We start from the raw sequence: 10,247 nt of genomic DNA, 5'->3' as shown, positions 1-10,247 counted from the left end.
TCATTGTTGTCTGGAGGGCCAGGCTGGATTTGAACCCAACATCTCAGGTGTATGTGGCTGGCGCCTTAGCCGCTTGAGCCACAGGCACTGAGCCTAGCCTTGAACTTCTGAGCTCAAGCAATCCACTGGCCTCAGCCTTCCAAGAATGCTAGAATTACATTCATGAGCCACCATGCCCAGCCTTTTTCTTTCTTTCTTTCTTTCATATTCTTTTGAGGCAGTCTTATTCTGTTGTCCTAGGCTAAAGAGCCTTGGTGTCAGCCTAGCTCATGGCAGCCTCAGATTCTTGGGCTCAAATGATCCTCTTGCCTCAGCCTCCCAAGTAGCTGAGACTACAGGCACCTGTCACGCCTGGCTAGTTTTTCTGTTTTTAGTAGAGATGGGGCTGGTCTTAAACTCCTGAGCTCAATGATTCTCCCGCCTCAGCCTCCCAGTATACTAGGATTATAGTTGTTAAGCCACTAAGCCCAGCCAGCACTCATACTCTTAATGTCACAGAAACATCTTAAGGCATACATCCCGCATGTGTGAGAGGCAGAAGGATCTCTCCCCTGTAGTTCTGATCCCTGCCCAATCCTGGCACTCTTGAATCTTGGGCCTCTCCTTCAATGCAGGACCTATCCTTATTTTCCTACTTGACCTACCTTAATACTCTACCTCAATTCCATGTACTTCATATTCCAAACTCCAAGCCTTCACTCACACTATCCTTTCTGCCTTAATTCCCAAACTCCTTCTAACTTCTATTCCAAATTCCTAACTCCTTCTAACAAAATCTTTCCCACCATGCAAAGTCAAGTTTATAAAATTCCCTGGTTCCTACTAAGATTGATTTATCTCCTTTTTCATGCTTCTTTAACAGTCTTATTACTACTTATTACAAGTTGCCTTGCAACAGACTTCATGGAGTACCCTGACTTCTCTACATGATTCTATGTTCTGACTTCCCTGTGCCACGTAGTATATATGCAATAAATGTTAACTGGATTTTTATTAACATTTTCTAAGATATATTTCATATAACATAAAACTCATCATTTTAAAGAGTACACTTTGGTGATTTTTAATATATTCACTATGTTGTAGAGTCACTACCACCATCTAATTCCAGAAAACTTCCATCACCCCCAAAAAGAAACCCTATGCCTACTATGAGTTAGTCTCAATTCTCCCCTCCCTTTGTTCCTTGGTAACCACTAATCTACCCTCTATCTCTATGAATTTGCCTATGCTAGCCGTTTCGTATCAACTGAATCATAAAATGTGTCATTTTTGTGACTGGCTTTTTTCATTTAGCATATTTTCAAGATTCGTCCATATTGTACCATAACAACAGTACTTTATTCCTTTTACAGTTGAGTAACATTCCTTTGTTTGGATATTCCACATTTTGTTTATCACTTCATCAGATGGACATTTGGGTTGTTCCCACTTTTTGACTATTAGAGACGCTGCTGCTGTGAACATCCATGTACACGTTTATGTATGAACAGATGTTTTTAGTTCTACCTAGGGGTAGAATTGCTAGGTCATTCTATGTATAGCTTTGTTGAGGAACTGCCAAGATATTTTCCACAACAGCCGTACTGTTCTACATTCCCACTGGCAATAAATAAATGAGGGCTCCAATTTCTCTACTTTTTCATCAAAACTTATTCTTTTTAAAGCCGGGCACAGTGGCTCATGCCTGTAATCCTAGCACTCTGGGAGGCCGAGGTGGGTGGATTGCCTGAGCTTAGGCGTTCGAGACCAGCCTGAGCCAGAGCCGAGACCCCATCTCCAAAAATAGCTAGGTATTGTGGCAGGCGCCTGTAGTCCCAGCTACTCGGGAGGCTGAGGCAAGAGAATCTCTTAAGCCCAAAAGTCTGGGGTTCCTATGAGCTATGATGCCATAGCACTACAGGGGGCAACAAAGCGAGACTCTGTCTCAAAAACAAACAAGTTTTGTTTTTTAAGTATAGCCATCTTAGTGAGTGTGAAGTGGCATCTCTCAATGTGCTTTTGATGTGCAATTCCCCAGTAACCAGGATGCTGAGCATCTTTGCATGTCTTATAGGTCATTTGTACATCTTCTCTGGAGAAAAGTCTATTCAAATATTTTGCCCATCTTTAAATTGGGTTGTCTTATTACTACTAGATTGTAAACATTCTTTGTATATTCTAGATAACTACATTATATATTAGTATTCATACACTGTGCAAATATGTATGTATACTTATCAGATGCGATTCGCAAATATTTTCTCCTTTGCTGTGGGTTGTCTTCACTTTGCTTGTGCTTTTGTGTCATATCTAAAAAAGAACACCACCTAATCCAAGGTCATGCAGATTTTCACCTATGCTTCCTACTAAGAATTGAACAGATTTAGGCTTTTCATCCATTCTGAGTCAATTTTGGCATGTGGTGAGGTAGGAGTCCAAATTGATTCTTTTTAATGTAGATATCCAGTTGTCCTAGCACCATTTATCAGAAGACTATTCTTTCCTCATTGAATGGTCTTGGCACCCTGGACAAAAATCAACTGACCACAAATGTATGGTTTACTTCTGAACTTGAACTCTCATTTTGATTCCATTATTTTATATGACTATCCTAATGCCAATGCCACACCATCTTGATTACCATAGCTTTGCAGTAAGTTTTGAAATTGGAAGTGTGAATCTTCATATTTTGTTCTTTATTCCCCAAGATTGTCGTGGCCAAAATGGCTTTGCAATTTCAAACAAATTATAAGATTGGCTTGTCCATTTTTGAAGAAAACGACAGTTGAATTTTGATAGGGATTGCACCGAATCCGTAGATCAATTTGGGGAATGCTGCTAACTTAATGTTAAGTCTTCAAATACGTAAACACAAGGCATATTTCCACTTACTTAGATCTTTAATTTCTTCAACATCTTTTGTGGTTTTCCGTGTACAAGGCTTGCCTTTCTTTGGCTAACGTTATTCATAAGTATTTTATCCTTTCCTATGCTAGTGCAAATGACATTTCCTTCATTTTATATTCAGATTGTTTATTGCTAGTGTATATATATGCAACTGATTTTTAGATAATGAACTTGTATCCTCCAACTTTGCTGAATTCATTTATTAGCACCAATGAGTTTCTTTGGGGAGGGTAAATTCCTCAGGATTCTTCTATATATAAGATGTCATCTGCAAATAGAGATAGTTTTATTTAGGATACAGATTGCCTTTTCTTGTTTAACAGCCCTACTTAGATAGAAGCAGTGAGAACGGATATCTTTCTTTTCCCTGATCTTCAGGAGGAAAGCTTTCATTCTTCACCATTGAATATGAAGTTAGCTGTGAGTTTTTCTGTTAGTTGACTTTTGTTTGTTCGACTGAATTTTGAGCGTGCCAACTCATAAGGTCGCTCTAAGAATCTAACAAGAAAAGATCTGTGAAGGTGTTTTCAAAACTGTAAAACTCTATTTAAGATCTTCTTATTCAGTGACATAGTGGCTCTTGCTCTGAAAAGTTTTCTACAAATGTTAAAGAAATCAAAATGTTTGTGGAGCTTTTCTGTTTTCTTAAATTTTCAACATCCTGAAACTTTGAACATGACGAAACTTTAGCGCACACATTTTGAAGGGGAAAGAAAATAGAGAAAAATCTGTGGAGAAGGAATGAGAACAAGCCCCCCCCCCCCACTCCCTGCCACCTTCCAATAATAAACTACAAGGCCAACAAGAACCAGGACACTCAAGAAAATAGAAAGTAGAAATGCAAGACAAAAAAGAGGCAAGAAGCAGCATGGAGCAGAGGAAAGAACATGAGATTTAATGGAAAAGGTCAGCTGTGACTCCAGCTGTTCAGAAACAAATGAAAAACTAGTGAGACACCTGAGAGTATTCAAAAGTCTAGTAAATTTCATGTATGCAAAACTGCATAATCTATTGACGTAACATTAATAAGTCCACATTACATTTATCTAAATGGCTGGTTTTAATTTGAATCACTACAATTAAACATAAGGGTGCTAATAATTTATGGTTGTATTTGGAATATTGAGGTTTCTCATTTAATAAATTTGCACACTACAGTGGTACTATTTACATATTTTATTATTTAGAAATAATTGAGTAGAAATAATTATTTATAAATAACTGAGTCAAAAGCTGGCTGTTGGGGGCAGCGCCTTGTGGTTCAGGGAGTAGGGCACTGGCCCCATATCCCAGAGGTGGTGGGTTCAAGCCTGGCCCCAACCCAAAACTGCCAAAAAAAAAAAAAAAAATTGGAAGGTAAAAAGAAATTACCAGCCTGCTTCTGTTCCATGGAATAAATATTTATTTATCTATAATGTCCCAGGCACTGAGCTCAGCACAGGAGATGCTCAAATTAACAATGAAGCAGTGACTGTTTTCATATTTTTTTGAATATTGAACAGAAATAAAATATTTATAGAATATAGGTAGTGTATAAAACACCATGAAACAAATACCGTGTTACATATCACCCAGTTTAACAAAAAGAACATTATCATTTCTTTAAATCAAGGTTTTTATTGAAGAAAAACATAGATACAGAAAAGTATATACTTGGTGTTTGGCTCTATGAGTATCTGCAAATTAAACCAACATCCAGGTCAAGAGAGAAGACACTACCAACATCCCATCTTGTCCCCCTCCTAGTCACTATCCCTCTACCTCCAACCACAGATAACTACTATCCTGATGGTAGAAATCATTGATCAGTTTTGCCTTTGAAAAATTCACAAAAATGGAATCATACATGTATTTTTGTGTCTGACTTCTACACTTCATTATGATTGAAAGACTTACCCATGTTGCATATGGCAATGCTTCGTTCTAATTGCTTTTTATAGTATATAATTATATGAATATGCCACCATTACTTGTTTCTAGTTTTTAGTTATTATAAATACTGTTCTATAACATGTTTGTACATGTCTTCTGAATAATACAAAGTGGGACAATTAAGTTCCCAAACTCACCATAGAAAAAAATGCTACCTACCTCAATGCTGAATGTCACCGTAGTTGCCTTTGAGGTACTCCCCTTGGGAAGCCATTAACTGATGCCAAAGCCTAGTCTAACTTTCAAAGCTTATTCAGAACTCATTTTCAGGAATGGCCATCAGAGCTGTAATTATACGAGGTCTGACAATTAAGTTCACAAACTCATCCTTGAAAAAGTGCTTCATACCTCATTGCTGAATACCACTATGGTCACCAAAGGGGAGTACCTCGAAGGTCACTAGAGTGACATTCAACATTGAGGTATGTAGCACTTTTTCTAGGATGAGTTTGCAAACTTAACTGTTTTATCTGGTATAAGTATGCATTTCTATTGGATACATTCCCTCCTCCCACCCCCAGGAGTCAAAATGCTTGATCACAGGCATACATGCTATATGCTTAGTTTTAGGAAATTCTGATAGTTTTCTAGAAATAATGTACTTATTCATTTTCAACCCTACCAACAGTGGGTAAGAGTTACAGCTGCTCCACATCCTCACCAGTGCTTATAATTTTCAGTATTCAGCCAGGCTGCTATGGCTTATACCTGTAATCCTAGCACTCTGGGAGACTGAGGTAGAAGGACTGCTTGAGCTCAGGAGTTCTAGACCAGCCTGAGCATGAGGAAAACCAGCTCTACTAAAAATAGAAAAATTAGCCAAGCCTGTAGTCCCAGCTATTCAGGAGGCTGAGGCAAATGATCATTTGAGCCAAAAGTTTGAGGTTGCAGCAAGCTGTGATGATACCACTGCATTTACCCAAGGCAACAGAGTGAGACTGTCTCAAAAAAAAAAAAAAAAAAAAAAGAGAGAGAGAGAGAGAAAGAAAGAAAGAAAGAAGAAGAATTGTCAGGGGCGGTGCCTGTGGCTCAAAGGAGTAGGGGGCTGGCCTCATATACCGGAGGTGGCCAGTTCAAACCCAGCCCCGGCTAAAAACTGCCAAAGAGAAAGAATTGTCAGTATGCTAATTTTAACTTTGTGTTCTCTGACAAGTATGAGGTTGAGCACTTAATGTATGTTAAGACAGGTTCTTTGTGAAATATCTATTTGAATCTTTTTCCTTTTTTTAAGACTGAGTCTCACTCTGTTGCCCAGGCTGGAGTGCAGTGGTGTGATCATAGCTCACTGCAGCCTTGAACTCCTGGGATAAAGTGATTCTCCTGCCTTACCTTTCTGTATAGCTGGGACTACAATTGTGCACCATCAAGTGTGGCTAATTTTCCTAAACTTTTTATTTTTATTTATTTATTTTTATTTTTGAGACACAGTCTCACTATGTCGCCCCTCAGTAGAGTGCCATGGTGTCACAGCAATCTCAAACTCTTGGGCTTAAGCGATTCTCTTGTCTCAGCCTCCCAAGTAGCTGGGACTACTGGTGCCCATCACAGCGCCCAGCTATTTTTGTGTTACAGTTGTCATTGTCATGTAGTTGGCCGGGGCTGGGTTCGAACCTGCCAGCCTCAGTGTATGTGGCCAGCATCCTACCCAATGAGCTACGGGCACTGCCAAATTTTTCCTATAGATTTTAGAGATGGGGCTTCATTATGTGGCCCAGGCTGGTCTTGAACTCCTGTCCTCAGGTGATCCTCCTGCCTCAGCCTCAAAGTCATGGGATGATAGCCCTTTGTCCATTTTTCTATTGGCTTTCTGTCCTTTCTTTTCATTACCGATTTATAGTTCTTTATATAAACTAGGCACAAGGTCCTATGGACTGCATTGTGTCTACTGTGTCTCCACATTCATGTACTGAAGCTCCGCCCCAACTCTGACTATTATGAAGAAAAAGACCTTGGGAAATAATTAAGATTAAATGAGGTCATAAGAGTAGGGTCCTCATCCAACAGAACTGTGGCCTTGTAAGAGAAAGAAAAGAAGCTAGCATGGTGGCTCATGCCTATAATCCTAGCACTCTGGGAGGCCAAAGTGGAAGGATTGCTTGAGCTCAGGGACTCAAGATCAGCCTGAGCAAAGTAAAACCTGTCTCTATTAAAAATAGAAAAAATTGGTGGGGCCCTGTAGCTCAGCGGCTAGGGAGCCAGCCACATACACGAGGGCTGGTGGGTTCAAATCCAGTCCGGGTTTGCCAAACAACAATGACAACTACAACCAAAAAATAGTGGGCGTTATGGCAGATGCCTATAGTCCCAGCTACTTGGGAGGCTGAGGCAAGAGAATCGCTTAAGCCCAAGAGTTTAAGGTTGCTATGAGCTATGATGCTACAGCACTCTACTGAGGGTGACACAGTGAAACTCTGTCTCAAAAAAAAAATAAGCAAATAAAAATAAAATAAAAAATAGAAAAAATTAACCAGGCATGGTGGCACATGCCTATAATCTCAGCTAGTCAGGAGGCTGAGGCAGAAGGAGCAAGTGAACCTAGGAGTTTGAGGTTGTAGCATGTTATGATGAAGCCACTGCACACTACCTGGGAGAAAAGAGTGAGATCTTGCCTCAAAAAAAGAAAAGAAAAAAGAAAGAAAGAGAAAAGGAAGGAAAGGAAGAGCGATCTCTCTCTCTATCTACCATATGAGCCACAGGAAAGCTGTGTGCATACCAGAAAGATCCCTCATCAGAACCGAACTTTGCTAGCACCCTAAACTCAGATTTCCATCTCCAGAACTGTGAGAAAATAAATTTCTGTTGTTTAAGCAACCAAGTATACAGTATTTTGTTATGGTAACCCATTAATTTTAATGAAGTCCAGGCTCGGCACCTGTAGCTCAGTGGCTAGGACCTTGGCCACATACATTGGAGCTGTTGGGTTTGAATCTGGCCCAGACCCGCCAAACAACAATAACAACTACAACCAAAAAAAAAAAAAAAAAAGCTGGGCATTGTGGTGGGCATCTATAGTCCCAGCTACTTGGGAGGCTGAGGCAAGAGAATCACCTGAGCCCAGGAATTTGAGGTTGCTGTGAGCTCACCTCACAGCACTCTACAGAGGGTGACAAAGTGAGACAGACAATTTTTAATGAAGGCCAATGAAACAAATTTTTCCTTTAGTGTTATTTGTAATCTGTTTGACAAATCTTTTCCTCACCCCAATTTGTCAGCCATATTGTTGTCACTGATTTCCAATTTACCTGCATTATGGTCAGAGATTATAGAGGTACGTACTTGAGTGTGGTGTTCAATATTTATCTATTATAAATTGATAAATATTTAATTATATTATTTAAGTCTTCTAAATCTATGATCCCCAACCTCCAGGTCATGACTGGACCAATCCGTGGCTTATGAGGAACTGGGCCACACAGCAGGAGCAGCAGGCAAGCCAGTGAAGCTTCATCTGTATTTACAGCTGTCCCCTACGGCTCACATCACTGCCTGAGCACCACCTCCTGTCAGATCAGCAGCTGCATTAGATTCTTACAGGAGTGTGAACCCTACTGTCAATGGCCAAGGGCTCTAGGTTGTGGACTCCTCATAAGAATCCAATACTAATGATCTGAGGTGGAGCTCAGGCAATGATGCTAGTGCTTTAAATACCAAATGGGACTGCCTAGTTATAGGAAAACAAGCTCAAGGATCCCACTGATTCTGCATATGGTGAGTTGTATAATTATTCCATTATATATTACAATGTCATAATAACAGAAATAAAGTGCACAATCAATGTAATATGCTTGAATCATCCCCAAACCACCCTCACCCCACTTATTTGACAGGAGGCAGAGCTCAGGTAGAGATGTGAGCAATGGGGAGTGGCTGTAAATACTGATGAAGCTTCCCTTGCTCACCTGCTGCTCACCTCCTGCCTGTGGCCTGGTTCCAGACAGGCCATGGTACCCTAGTACTGGTCCATAGCCTGAGAGTTGGGGAGCAGACTTAGATTATTCAATAGCTTAGCTGATAACATGACATTAAAATTCAAACTGCAAACATTGGCAGAAGTGACACTTTATCAAATAAATGTCTTGTTCAATCATTCAAAAATCCTTTACTGAATAATACCTCCAGACCAGGCTCTATTCTAAACAATGGGAACTGAGTCTGCCATCATCTCACAGAATTTTGTCACTATTATCCACTTGGAGAAAAGTAACTAGAATAACTAAATTTTTAAATTCTGCAACACAGAGGTTCTTTGGAAGAACCAGAATTACTAATAATTGCTATTTTCATGGCTTATCAAACTACAAAAGTGTTTGTTCAGCAGCACATGACGCTAAAAACAATTTGCAATTTAAAACGTAAACTACCAGTGAAGCGCCAAAATAGCCTTTATTATCTAGTAATTTTACTTTATTATTATTTTTTTTTGAGACAGGAACCTCCAACTGTCCCCTTGGGTAGAGTGCTATGGCATCACAGTTCACAGCAACCTCCAACTCCTGGGCTCAAGTGAGTCTCCTGCCTCCTCCCGAGTAGCTGGGACCACAGGTGCCCACTACAACACCCGGCTATTTTTTGGTTGCAGCCATCATTGTTGTTTGGTGGGCCTCAGCTGGATTTGAACCCACCATCTTGGGTGTACATGGCTGTCTCCTTAGCCACTTGAACCACAGGCACCGAGCTTATCTAGTAATTTTAAATACTGGATTTTTGTTGACTTACAAAAATGACTTTAACATATTTCTTCCCTGAAATTAATAATCCCATTTCCTTCTCTACAGTTCTACATGGCTAGTGCAAATCCACCAGCACTTTAGCACCTCAGTCTGAATTTAGCAAAGGCCCAAAATACCCTGCATTACTCATAAACAGCTGATGCCAATTCATTGGGCTTCAAATCTATAGAGCACAAGTTGTGATAAATCATTAGCACTTTTTGTCTAAAGTCAAAAAAGGAAAAGAAAATCTGTTTCCTAGTCATTCAGCTGAATTTCATTGAAGTGCTCTTTGTTTCTGCCCTGGTAAAACAAAAGGGAAAAAAATGTAGATCAAAATCAATAGCAAAAGGTAAAGAGTATACACATTTTTTAAAAGGAGGTGGGATTAAATTGCTCCTAAAATTCATATGGGCAAAGGCTAAGACATGCCAAAATGAAGAAAAACAAGGAAGCAGCTCACCCTATGAGTTAGCAAGAATAATTTTAAAGCTATAGCAATTAGAACAGTGGTATTTGTACATATACAGACATATACAGTTATGGGAAATAGAATAGAGTCCAGGCTTAGAACTCTGCATAAGGGAAATGGATATAATAGAGAGGTCACATTATAAACCAGTGAAGAAAAAGAATGGACTCAATAAATGACATTGGGAGAAGTATTTGTAATATGGAAAAGATAGGCTCAGCACCTGTGGCTCAAGTGGCTAAGGC

The 10,247-nt window shown here is 39.7% G+C and overlaps 1 protein-coding gene across 3 annotated transcripts in view; it reads right to left on the bottom strand.

The window, feature by feature from the left end:
* NSF (N-ethylmaleimide sensitive factor, vesicle fusing ATPase) overlaps positions 1 to 10,247 on the bottom strand; it is a 145,673-nt gene that overhangs the window by 127,480 nt on the left and 7,946 nt on the right. Inside the window, exon 1 of one of the 3 annotated variants that reach the window (XM_023511292.1) lies at positions 2,875 to 2,916. The exons of the other annotated variants lie outside the window; for them this stretch is intronic. The gene's annotated coding sequence lies outside the window, so the exon portion shown is untranslated. Of the gene's footprint in view, positions 1 to 2,874; positions 2,917 to 10,247 lie in introns of those variants that run through there. 3 annotated transcript variants of the gene reach the window in all.

This window comes from Otolemur garnettii, unplaced genomic scaffold, assembly GCF_000181295.1.
Source record: "Otolemur garnettii isolate 467f Iridium unplaced genomic scaffold, OtoGar3 scaffold00018, whole genome shotgun sequence".
NCBI classification, from domain to species: Eukaryota; Metazoa; Chordata; class Mammalia; order Primates; family Galagidae; genus Otolemur; species Otolemur garnettii.
The sequence above is the reverse complement of the archived record's forward strand: the minus strand, read 5'-3'. Positions and strand labels throughout refer to the sequence as shown.